Source organism: Sebastes fasciatus, chromosome 11 (assembly GCF_043250625.1).
Source record: "Sebastes fasciatus isolate fSebFas1 chromosome 11, fSebFas1.pri, whole genome shotgun sequence".
NCBI classification, from domain to species: domain Eukaryota; kingdom Metazoa; phylum Chordata; class Actinopteri; order Perciformes; family Sebastidae; genus Sebastes; species Sebastes fasciatus.
The window spans coordinates 7525924-7538847 of record NC_133805.1 but is presented as its reverse complement, the minus strand read 5'-3'; the positions used below and the strand labels follow the sequence as shown (position 1 = coordinate 7538847).

Here is a 12924-nt window from a genome sequence, read left to right as displayed (position 1 = left end):
TTATCTCATTTGTTTAATCCGTACAAAAAACAAAGTGTAAAAACGACCTCTAACTTCCTGGAGTCGCCGCTGGTTGCCTGGCAACTGGTCCCAGCCAAGAAATACTTTGGCATATGATCCCCGTAAAACGGCTAATTGTCGTTTTTACGCGTCAGTTTTTGTACGAATTGTACAAACTGGATATGACATGTTAATAAGTGAGCTTTAGAGGGGCTGGTAGGTAAATTATGTTACCATCAGACCCCATTTTCCACTTTTTATCCGAAGCTAAGTTAAAGTTGCTGCTGACTGCAGCTACATATTTAACATTCATACCAGTGATGCACGTGTCAGATTTGTTTATGCTGCAATCCTCTGACATGGAGAAGTGCAATGGAATGATCATTCAACTCGGAAACTCAGGCAACATAAACACACCTTTTTCATCATTTTTTACTCTATGTAGTGTTTTATGTATTGTTTGTGTTGTGAAAAGTGCTGTAACAATGTTGTAGCTGCTATTTCCATTTCCATTCAGTTGATTTGTTCCTGATAGAAGTCTTTACGAGCATGCAGTACTAGCCTACTCCTCCTGTCTCTTTTAACCGGGTTCCCACGGATCCTTGAAATGTTTTAAATTAGATTTTCAGAAATTTTTCCCCACAAGATGTTCTAGTTGTTAATTCAAAGATGGTTACTTCTTTCTCTTTTCTAATGGCGCTGTGGTAATTGATGTAGGTCCTCTGTAGACTGTCGCTTGTGAAGCTCAGAGACCTGCCATTCAAACAAACATCAGTTTTCTGCGGGCGTCCATGTTTTCCCGAGCAAGTGCGCTGGGACGCATTTAGATTGGAAGTGGGGAATACCGCCTCCTTTTTTCAAAACCACACGGCTCAGCTCAAAATTTTGTTTCAAAACAAAACTCCTCATCTCTTCTCTGACATGATTTTGACATCAGATGATTTGCTACCGCGACACTTCATAGTGATGTTTGTTCAAACAGAGAGAGACTGAAGTCTCATCTGTCATTTAAATTAATGCCATTAAAGTCATTAAAATGTCTAAAAATAAGATGGATCTTCTGATTAATCTAAAAATCCCACTTTTACAGAGAAATTTGTAGCTTTGTGTAGTAAATTCATCTATTGGGGGGAATTCTCCTCCTTACTTGCCTGCTAAACATGCTCAAAATTTCAAATAACTTCACCTAAAAGCTAAAACAGTGCTGCTTTATGATGCCTAAAAAAACGTTCATACTGACTCGGAATTACAGACTTGCAATGGATTGCAGCATTATTACCCACACCCACCCGACCCGTTATGAAAGCTAATCCGCACCGCCCAACCCACAAAAAAATGCATTAATCAACCACCAAAACCTGACTGAGAAAGTGGACTATTGAACACAGTGTTTCTGTAAGTTATTAATAACTTACACGGAACGCTGCTTTGTCACTTTTTGACCCCCCTGCCCTGAAACCGTGATATTTTATAGTAAGCTCACCTGGTGGTTCAGCCCGTGCATCACTAGTACATACGTAAGATTGTTATCGATCGTCTCATCTAACTCTCGGCTAAGCGAATAAGTCCATTTCCCAAAATGTCAGACTACTCCTTTAAGGTTGTGATTATAACGGCATCATTAGAAAAGTTTAAAATAAAAAAGTATCAACATTTTAAAAGATAGTACATCATCATTATTTCTTTTTTTTTTTAACCACTGAGCCATTGAAATATGTCATCCATACTGAACTCACTGTAAATGTATTATTGTTGGTGAACAGAACACCACCATCCAGTCTGCTGCTTTCTACAGTATCGGCCAGTTTCACATAGAGAATATGACTGGATGTTGCCCCCATCAAACACAACAGAATCAGTGGACACACCTTTCAACAGATAAAGGAACCAAGCCCCGGTGTTTTCCAGCTCTACTACTGCTGAGAAGTCCAATTCCCTCTACCGTATTGTCAATTTAAAGGAAGCACAAGCCATTAACTGGCAATATAATCTCTATCAGCGTCACTACAAACATGCTACTCCCACCGTGACCCATTACATCAGCACGCCTCAGTGGGCTCACAAATTGCCTGCACAACTACAAAACTCACATAGGATCTCTGTCTATTTTCTCTTTTCATTCCAATCAGCCAGCCTGTGTGTTTGGTAACTAAGACTGAAAGTAAAATCAGCTGTACATGAGCTACAGATTTGTCTCTCTGCTTCCTCAAACTGTGAAATACAACCCTGCCAACAGTCTGTTATTGTAGTGCACACAGGAGAGATCTCATCGCAGCACAGCATAGCGCCTCTACCAGTGGATTTAGGGGGTCAGCGCCCTGCTTGTAGGCACCTCAGCGATGGTGGTGCTACCCTCCGGCTACCAGCCCGCTTTGGACGTTCATCACAACGGCGGCTGGAATCCACCTCGCAGCTCTCCGTCCACTGGCAGGAGTGTGTGGCAGGTTAGCTGTTCCTCTGCCCCATCTCCCTGTGGGCCGAGGAGGAAGAGCTCTGGCTGTCCTCGGTGTCATCTCCGTCTGAAAGAATATGAGGAAAGCGAGGACAATTTACAGAAAATAAATAACAATAGGATTATATCAGTGTTTTTGCTTGCTTCATGCTACATTCCTGGGCCTTAATCATTCGTAACCAAACAGTATAATGCTGCAGCAGTTTACCTCCTCCTCCTGCGTTGATGTGCAGCTGGGACAGAGACAGGGTGAGAGGCAGCCCTCGTCCCTCGGGGTCGGTGGGACTCTGCAGGATGTCGTGCATGGCGTTCCTGCGTCCCGTCCTGCCGGAGGCGATGAAGTCTGCGTACGTGGCCTCAACATCAGACATCGCTCGTGCATCCTTCACAAAGCAACACCTACAAGAAGAGCAGCTGTAGCTTCAGCTCCATCTATCAGAGTACATGCGAATGAATGTTTATCATTCTCCAAAACAGTTTGTCGTTAAAGGGGAACACCACCCAAATTAAGAATTACAATATGTTATTTACATGGCCGAGGAAAGTTCCATCAATATCTGTGAACATGAGCTACTCTCTCTCAAAGCCAGAAACCAGAGAAGTAAGTCTCAAACTTGTGATGTCATAGGGTATAAAGTCTGGAGCTGCTCCATAATCAATGAATGGGAGGCTGATTTTGTGGACCGAGAAAATGTTTGTTTTCTTTTTTATACCCAAATGAGCTTTATTCTATCGTAGCGTTGTTAGTTGTGAAATAGAAAATGTCCCCATATACTCAGAACATCCTCCTGAGTGCTCTCAGTGTCATCTCTCCCTATTCATTGTCTATGGAGCAGCTCCACACTTTAAACCCGATGACATCACAAATTTGAGTTTTAGCACTCTAGTTTTTTTGGATTTGGGAGAGAGTTATTCATGTTTGCTAATATTTTTTGGACCGTCTTAGACCATAGGAATAACATGTATGAATTTTGAAAAATGGGCGTAGTGCCCCTTTAAAGTTGGGCAAATATATGCATATTACTCATGTCATGATGTTTCTCTACAAATATTAACAACACAAGAAAGCAGTTATAGGATCACATTTTTCTTTTAATTTTAATCATTTCTAACCCACTATAACAAGCACTGAATTGCTGTCATGTCTTAAATTTGAACAGTTGTGCTTTTTTAATGGGCTTTCTGCAGCAGCTAGCTCCTGCTCACCAGACAGCCTGTCCATAGTTAGCTAGCTTTAGGCCCTCAAATCAAGAATCAGGTGTAAAACAGGACCACACGTTAAATAAAAGCCCCATAATAACTCATAACGTGCTTATATTATGTCTAAGTCTTGTATTGTGTGCTTACCTTCAGTGATGGCTCTACCAGTGCTGTAACAACAAGCTAAGGGTACATTTCTAAGGGAGTGACTTCACCTACAGAGCAGCTCGACAGGCCCAACATCATCACATCAAAACCGGTCCAATAACACCAACAGAACCAGAACAAAACCAACCAGAGTCCAGTAGGTGACAACCCAAAGACCTTCAGGCTACATACCGCGACGAGTCAATGCGTGGAGATCATTTATTTACACAGTATTAATCACATCAGTGATGGGATGCTCTGAGAAAGTCCCCAGTCTGATTCTCTCCATCCTCCGCCGTCGCATCTTCCTCCTTCGCGACCAATCGGCGAGCAGCAAACCGCATCTGAGCGCTGATTGGACGAGAGACACAAAAGGATGAGAGGGGAGAGCTCTGAGCAGCACCAGGGCTTCGTGATGCATTCAGGGTCAGCTTGTAAATCTCAACTACATGACCAAACTATGTATTTATCTAGCAATCTATGAGGATGTAGGCTATTTGGATGTTGTTTTATTGAGAAAAAAGTTTAAAAAAAGTAATAACTACACCAGTTATACAAGTACAATCGTGTAAAATATACTTTTTGCTGGGAAGCTCCATTAAGAAAACAGTAAGTTAAGTAGCAAAAAATGATAAAATTAAAATAATAGTGTATTTGCAAATAATATACAGAATAATAATAACAACGGAGGTACTTGGTATATGGTAACTATATAAGCTATATATATATATATATATATATATGTATATTTACATATATATATATATATATATACATATGTATGTATATATGTATATATACAGTATATACAGTATATACAGTATATACAGTATATGTATATATATTTATATATATGGGAGCATTTGAGGTTGCATAGTACTATAAAAAATATTGCACAGGCATTAGCATGGTTTTAGCTGAAAAAAAGGAGAAGAAAAGTCCACATTAATTAGATAATCAATAAGCATATACAAACTACTACCTTCTTCGTGTGCTCTGAACTCCTTAGCCCTATATTTCCCACAGCACTTGAAGGCAGCAAAAAAGCTAAGGTAACTATAATAAAATCAGTCAATGTTTACAGTGTTATGACCTCATACACATGCTTTTATTCTCATCACTGCTACTGAATTTACAACAGTATCATGTGATGCAGTGGAGCGTAATTCTAAAATACAGCTCACATCTGAGAATAGAGTTAGTTCATCTTTATCTGTCTTGATTAAAGTCATTAATCTTCCAGAGATCAAACTAAGAAGTCTGGTTCCAAAATAAAATAGTTAATGAAAACATTTTTTGTCTTGATGTTTGCCTTGGAGTTCACATTTTGATTCAGCATCAAATATATCTCTCTATAAATAGCCACTCTAAATTGAATGATTGCATAAAGAGAGATGCTGTGAGCTAAATGAAACAGCACATTAATGTGGAGGATATTAACTCTTCTATGATGATGTGAAATTCGATTTGAACTAAGATGATGCCAGTAGATTATTGTGTGTAATGCTTTTTCATACCACAGGATGACGCTGCTGTCAGCATGAATAAACACAGCAACCTGTAATCACCACCACAAACCTAAAACAACCCAGCTCAGATGTGTGGAATAACTCCAATTATTATTTCACTGTTGGAGTCAGTCAACGAAAATCTTGTGGCTACATGATTATGAGAGTATTCTTCATGTAATACAACGTCTCAATGGACCAGAGGGTTATTTCTGCTATAGTTTAGGTATGAATTATTGATCTCATATTGAAATCCTGTTATATTTTAAGCAGTATAATAGTTCCAACTAGAAAACAGCCCCTCTGGAGATTGTCGGGATTCAGTGTGTTGCTTATTCACACCAGCAGCCGTATTGTACATTTTGTAAAGCAGCTTTTCTGTAACCAGTCCATCATGCTGTGCTGCAGGACCTTGTCATTTCCCTTTTGGGAAACCAACATTTAATGTTCTTCTTCACCACATCAATTTTCATAATAGCTCCATCTGTATTGTAAAGATAAAATACGGATGATTTCCGTTTCCTCCTGATGAATTAAAGATAACGAAACATACAAAAATAACAGGTGCAATGTATTAAACAGAATGAATGCGTTGACCTTTACCCACCCATGACTCCAGCTCAAACCGTTACCGGTACGAGCATCTGAGACTGTGTTGCTGTGGAAACATCGTCTCCTCTTTGTACTCGTGGCGCAGGGTTTCAGCAGGACACCTTTGGGAAGTTTTAAAAAGGATCTCTGATTAGTGGCAAAGAGTTGAGACCGGCTCACTCCCACCAGCTTCAGATCTGTGGCGGTGACGTTGATCCACAGAGGCACAGCTCGCTTATTCAACCGGCTGTCTGCACTGCTGCGCTTTACCTCTCTGTAATCTGCAGCTGCACCTTGTCTTTCTGTGACTGATGTCTTCACAATAGGCCGCTCCACTCAGTCAGCAGACAGGCCACTGGTCCATACAACTTTCAGAATTAATCAACTATTTGTCATAATTAAAATACAGTATATTGCAGTTAGATAAAGAACATCATATCAGGTTGTTAAAGTGGCAATCTCGAAGATTTTCATTTAAATAAACGTCTGTTAAAGGAACAACATATAACAATTAGGTGGATCTATTGTCTGAAATGGAATATAATATTAATAACTATGTTTCCTTTAGTGTATAATCACATGAAACTAAGAATTGTGTTTCCGTTACCTTAGAATGAGTCGTTTATATCTACATAGAGAGCGAGAGCGAGTCCACCATGTTGCACCGCCTTGTTTCTACAGTAGTAATTATTTGAGTATCAATGAAAATGAAAATGCAATAATCCAATTTGCATTTTCAATCTCACACGCTCATATGAGCATTCTATGATCATATTAAAATGGAAATGGGGAAGCTGTTTGACATTTAATTTTCAAAGTCGTACCCCACTGGATAATATTCAAATGTTAATTCAAATTTGAAAACTAAAACGCAATATGTAACCAGATTTTACATATACATACTTGCAAAGTGTTTGCATACATTTTGTTTTCAAAATGTTTTACATACATTTATAGCAATATTTAAGTCAAAATGAAAATGCAATTTTCTAAAAATTGGAAAATCAAAATGAAAATGCAATTTTCTAAAAATTGGAAAATCAAAATGAAAACGGCATTTGACATTTCGTCAAGACTTAACCTGCTGCACAGTGGATAATATTCAAATGTTAAAGGTACTATATGTAACTTTCAGGAAAACTTTGTTATTAATGACACCTGTGGCTGTTATCTGCAATGTCAGCATCATGACATACCTCTACATTGTCCATTAATTCCTGATAATGGACACCTCGTCGGGCATTATCCCTTACATAATGTTCTGTAATGCTCCTATATTTTACTTGGACCATTGGCTCCATGATCCTAAATCGCTTGCAGTTTGCAAATGACTTCATTAGCTTATGTTACGAAGCAAGTAACGGCAGATCCATGTCACGTAGATTTTGCCAAGTTACAGCAAACTTGCTAACCTTAGCTTAAGCACTCAAGACAGTATTTTGCTTTGTTAGCTGCACACTGTTAGCACTTTAGGGGAGCTGAAGAGATGCAAGGCATTCGGGAGCGCGCATAGATGTCATATTGTTTGGATTTTCTTGGCAAAACAGTCCCGAGTACATAGAAATCAGTCCACAGGCTGTTACAGGCAACTGAGAAAGTCGGGGAAGGTCTCAGTTTTTAAGTTACGTACAATGAGTTTACACATTGGCAATATAAAGTGATTAATATATGTACATATAAAATGTTACATGTAGTACCTTTAAATCAAATTTGAAGATTAAAATGCAGTATAAACAATATAGCCCTTAAGTCACGATTAAAATCAAAATGTAATATTCTAACTATTTCAAAATGAAAATGAAAACAACAGTTGTCATTTCATTTTCAAAGACTTTACCTGCTGTGCAGTTGAAAATATTCAAGTGTAATAAGCAAAACAACGCTCCCATTGCATCTATTACATTTTCACGCTCTTTTAGTGTCAAAATGAAAATGCAATCTGTCAGTCCTCTCATCAGTTAGGACGCCACTTCCTCATTAACATACCAACCTGAGGAGAAAGTCAGGTTTCAGTAGTTAGCCTATGGTCTCCCACCTACAGAGAATGATTGACGTCCTATCTGAAGACCTGCCGTGATGAGATTGGCGTATCATTTTAATAAAGTCCCCTATGGGCTCCCGTATCTTCCTACAGTATCTCCAATAAACGTTAAGAGTTTTCACTCTCCAGCTGACAAAGATTCTCTCTGCCCAGAGCTCCTTCCTGTCTCTTTGATTTTCAGATGAAGGTTAACCTTCAGAGGGAGGAATTTCTTTACAAGCTGCTTCTACAGAAAAGGACACGATTCAGACCTCAGCAAAGACAGTGTCATGTTTTATTCTCTGCAGAAGAAGATGTGGTTAGCTGTAACCTGAGCAGCCCTGAGTCTACACAGGAATGTATCAGAGGAGGAGCCGCTCTGGAGATAAGAAATAATCTAAGCATTAATCTGACTCTGTTAAATTTGAATTAAGACCAAGAGCAGTACTTTTAATAGCACGTGTTAGTTTACTGGGGGTATTTGGATGGTAAAGTTAGAATGTTAGAAAGTTTGCTCCGGCTGGTGGGCGGTGCTTGGTATTCAACAGATCTCAACATGGTAGCCGGGTCACAAACTTTCTCATTTTACAGCTAAACAGTACACGACAAGATTCTGAAAACAATTTATGTGAGAAATAGGCATTACAGTAACAGAATGTTGATTCATATTTAATCAGCGCTGCCTAGTTTGACCGTTTGATCGGAGTTTGTGAGTGATTGACAGCTGCTCAGAGACGGCAAGGCTCCAGCTCGACTCTGACTGGTTGTTTTCCTTGCAGATACCATTAGGAGAACAGGAGGGCACAGAGGCACATCATTTTTTTTCAGATTACCTGTCTCATGTTCTACTGTCAGGATATAGAGACCGCTTTATAAAAATAACTTTTTAAAATCCCATTTGCTCCACTTCTACGCACTGCAGCTTTATGCAAGTAGTTTTGTTGCCTAAACCTAACCAGTCGTTTCACAATGTCAGCCACGTGTCATTGTGCGTTTCTGCAAGCCTAATTTTTGGTTCGGAAACATCGTCATTCAACGTTGGTTTGCAGAAATGTACAATGCCAACCATTTTTTCTGCCGACTAGGTTGCTCTTTCTCCCTGTCTCTCTCACACATGCCATCGCCGTGCAACACAGTGGTAGGTGGGTGCAGTGTTTGTTTTCGTTGCCAGTTCCAAAAGCCAAACATAACACTGCTGCATAATCACCACACTGTCTCATCACCACGCTCTGCTTTCAATCCAATACCCACGGGATGACATCATTATTTTTGTGTTAAAATAGGTTTAAATGAGCATTCTCCCCGCAGCATTGTGTTTCACATACACACACATGCTGACACCTACGACCATCCTCTCAGTACAGCCACATTCCCTACTGATGGACACTGAGCAGCTTCACTGGAGCAGACAAGTGCCTTGCTTAAGGGGACTTCAAGTTTTAGATTAGGTCAGATGAAACTTTAATGATCCCTGTGGAGATGTCAGGTCATTAGAGCAGCAGAGCATATAGGCTACAGATAAGAATAGCTGAAATGGAGTATACTGCAAGAAACGGTGCGAGGGGAGCATACTGGGGACAGCAAATAAATGAAGAAGTACTCACAGATTTACAGGGTAGCATAAAATTAAACATGTGTATTGTTACACCATAAATACGTGCATATGCTTCGTCATATTTCAAGGTATTGTATCCACAAATCGCTGATTCTTCCATCGTTAAAGTATACATGACATTTTTTGGGCTGCAATGTGTGTAGATAATCTGAGCATCCCAAGTCATTTCTTGTGCAATGAAGCAAACAGTGCATGCGAGAACAATGTGTGCAAGATTTAGTTTGCCACTGATGCCACTGACTGTGGCATTTGGAAATAGCTTACAGTTGACTGAACAAAGAAATGTTAGACAAAGAGGAAGTGGAAGAAAGGGAGAGGCAGAAAGAGAGGGAGACAAATATAGATAAAGCCAGCGATAGAAAAGAGTCAGAGGATATACGGAGCTCAGTACAACTGGGTTACAAACTTTTTTTCTAGTCTCCATTTGTGTTCTAACTCCCTCTAGTAAAGGCTTTGTCCTGATTTGGCGTGTGTCTGTGCATATATTGTATCGTCTATTCTAGCCTAATCAACAAAGAGGGGAGGTTTGGTTTCAAAGTTGATGGGACTCAGAATGGGGTGGAATATGTTAAAGAGTAACTAAACCAAAGAGTTTTGGCTGAAGTGCCTCTACACTCTATTTTTCTGTGGACTTGACATCTAGCCTTTACAAAATCTGTTGTTATTAATGGGAGAAACTACAGCTGAATAGGGTACATTTTTTTTTTACAAATATAGATATCACCACTTATATTAACACATTTGTTTTTTGTATTACAAGTTTTCTGAAATTTTATGTTTAAACTTGCAAATGATGCATTATATTATTAAATATGTGCTAATTTGCATATATTTACAGAACAGAAATCTGATCATCGGATAAAGCAAGGTTTAAAAATATAGTTTCATTTTGTTGACATTTTTACAGAGGGGATTTTAGATATATCTTTTTATTGCTCCATAAATCTGAAAACACTGTCAACAGCCGTAAAAAATACATTTTTGCCATGTTCTTTTTAGGAATAAAATATAATGTAAATCAGGCTATGAATGACATATGAACAAACCCCTCTGTAAAAACCTCCAGGATATATATATATATATATATATTATTATAAATTAGTAATTGTTTGTATTAATTCTTTTTTGAAAATGTTATGTTTAAATATTCAAATGTGGCATTATTTAATGCTAACTTTTGGTGAGTTTAGGAGAAATCTACAAATGCTAATAGACAATGTGTATTAAAATAAAAACATTGATGTGTATTTTGGATGTTTTCTTTCCACTATTCTGAAAGAAGACATATTATGGAAGCAAAATAGTCCATAATCTCTAAAGTGATTGCATGAAAAACCATGTTTTTGCCTGGGGTGTCTCGTCTTGATCTGGCGAGAGCAATGTGCTTTCCTACACTGTGTGTGTGCGTGTGGATGAAGCATGAAGTTGTTAATACTCATTTAGTTGCTGGCTAGTTATCTAGCTGGCTAGCAACTCTTCACTAGTCCGACACTGGTTTTATAGGAGGGGGAGAGGGTGGAGGGAGTTGATGACAAAAGCTGCCTCCATATACGTCAGCTGCCTCCAGATCAGCCAGTAGCTAAATTCAATTGCAATAGCTGGGTTTCAACTAGTAGAGGGCAGTCACTATATGCATATTTATAACACAATATGTAGTATTCAAATACTTTGCACTAATGTACAGAGTTTGCACAAGATTTAGACCTGAGTCTATCAGTAACACTACTAAATATACATTGGTTTTCAGCTGAAAAAAAGAGGTTTGGGGGTTTCGTTACACTTTAAAGAAGCAGAAAAAACAGAGGTTATACTTTGAAAACGCTCGCAGAAACTGCCATGGGGTGTTAAAAAGACACAATTTACTGGAAAGTGTTGACTTTTGCAATTCAACATAACTGACAGACACTGTAGCTCTAGCTTGTGTTTGCACACTAACCCTCAATTTGGAGCAAGCTGGTTAAAGAAGGCTCAAAAAAAGGCTCTCTAAAAAATGGTTTCAGCTACAGAAAGCACACTCCGGTTTCTTCAGAAATTGCCCTGTCAAGCCTTTCCAGCTCTAGACATCAAAAACAAAATTCCTCTTTTTTTTGTAATTTAGGTGAGCCAACCCTTCCATATTGAGGTTAACATGGCATAAAGCTCATTAGCATCTTTGCACACCTTTTGTTTATGTTATTAAAGAAAGTGTCTTAAAAATGTCCGTAATGGTTTGATTTAGGGTACAAACTATAATAGCTGTGATAACGACATAGATGAAAACTAATATAAATGTACCAAATTCTGCAACTCATCAGTTTCTGTGACACTAGAGAACAACTTCATGAAAAAAAAAAATCCATTTAAAATACTGTCAGGTGAGGAGCTGCTGCTGTGTGCTGGAGTTTGGACGATAACAGCTATCAACTGTTAGGAGCCTCTTGGTATTTTATATCTGTCCCTATCTGAATACTATTGGGGCACCTATCAAAATAAAGTATGTGATAAAGTATGATAACAACATTTACTGTGGCAACATCGCTGAAATTCATTTTTTGGGTCACAGAACACCCTGACCACCTCAGCTGTCAATCAAACATATGCACTGGCCTGTCCAGGCAGACGCTTCAAGGCTAAAGGAGCATTGTTAAAGGACTAGTGTGTGTAGGAACTAGTATCTAGCGGTGAGGTTGCAGATTGCAACCGACTGAAGCCTCTCCCGTGTGTTAAGCGTGTACGTAAAAATCATGCACGTATCAGCTGTGCGCTCCAGATAAGACTGGAGACATAACCACTTAAAAGATGAGGGAGTAGTATTTGCTATCTTCCGATGTTTGTACTTTTTAAACAGAAAACACACGTTTAATATTGTGATAATTACTGGAAATGACTTACAATATAGCTCCCTGGTGATCTCCCTCCAGTCAGCTGTCACTTTAGCCAGGTTTTTTGTAGTGAAATGAGGATGGTATAGGTAACTCCTCATTTCAACTCCACGAACCAGGCGTTGCTCGTCCATTGCGGGCTTTCAAAGCGAGCGAAAGGACAGTTAGGACACGGTGTCATGGACATAATGCGCAAAAATAGATTTTCAAATAGTTCGTACTATTGTGTTTTTTTTAGAACGAATATTCAAAGCTAATTTTGCCCAATTTTGCCAGAAAGTGAGTGGTGAAGCAAGAGAGAGAGAACGGTGGCGATGGGAGTGAGTAATGTCATCGACTCCGGCCCAAGCGGGAAAAGTTAAGAGTGTTTGCTTTGTCCATTATAAATATTCAAATTCGGTCCTTTAACATTCCTTTAAAGACCTTTTTTTCCTTTTCAATAATAACAAAGAATATTGATAATACATTTAAAAATGACTTTGTCGTGATTTTTGCCTGAAAATGAGGCAAAAAGTTGTACTTTAATGTTT

General features: G+C 38.8%; 1 protein-coding gene across 1 annotated transcript in view; it reads right to left on the bottom strand.

The window, feature by feature from the left end:
• toe1 (target of EGR1, exonuclease) overlaps positions 1 to 12924 on the bottom strand; it is a 442640-nt gene that overhangs the window by 301784 nt on the left and 127932 nt on the right. The gene's annotated exons all lie outside the window — the stretch shown is intronic.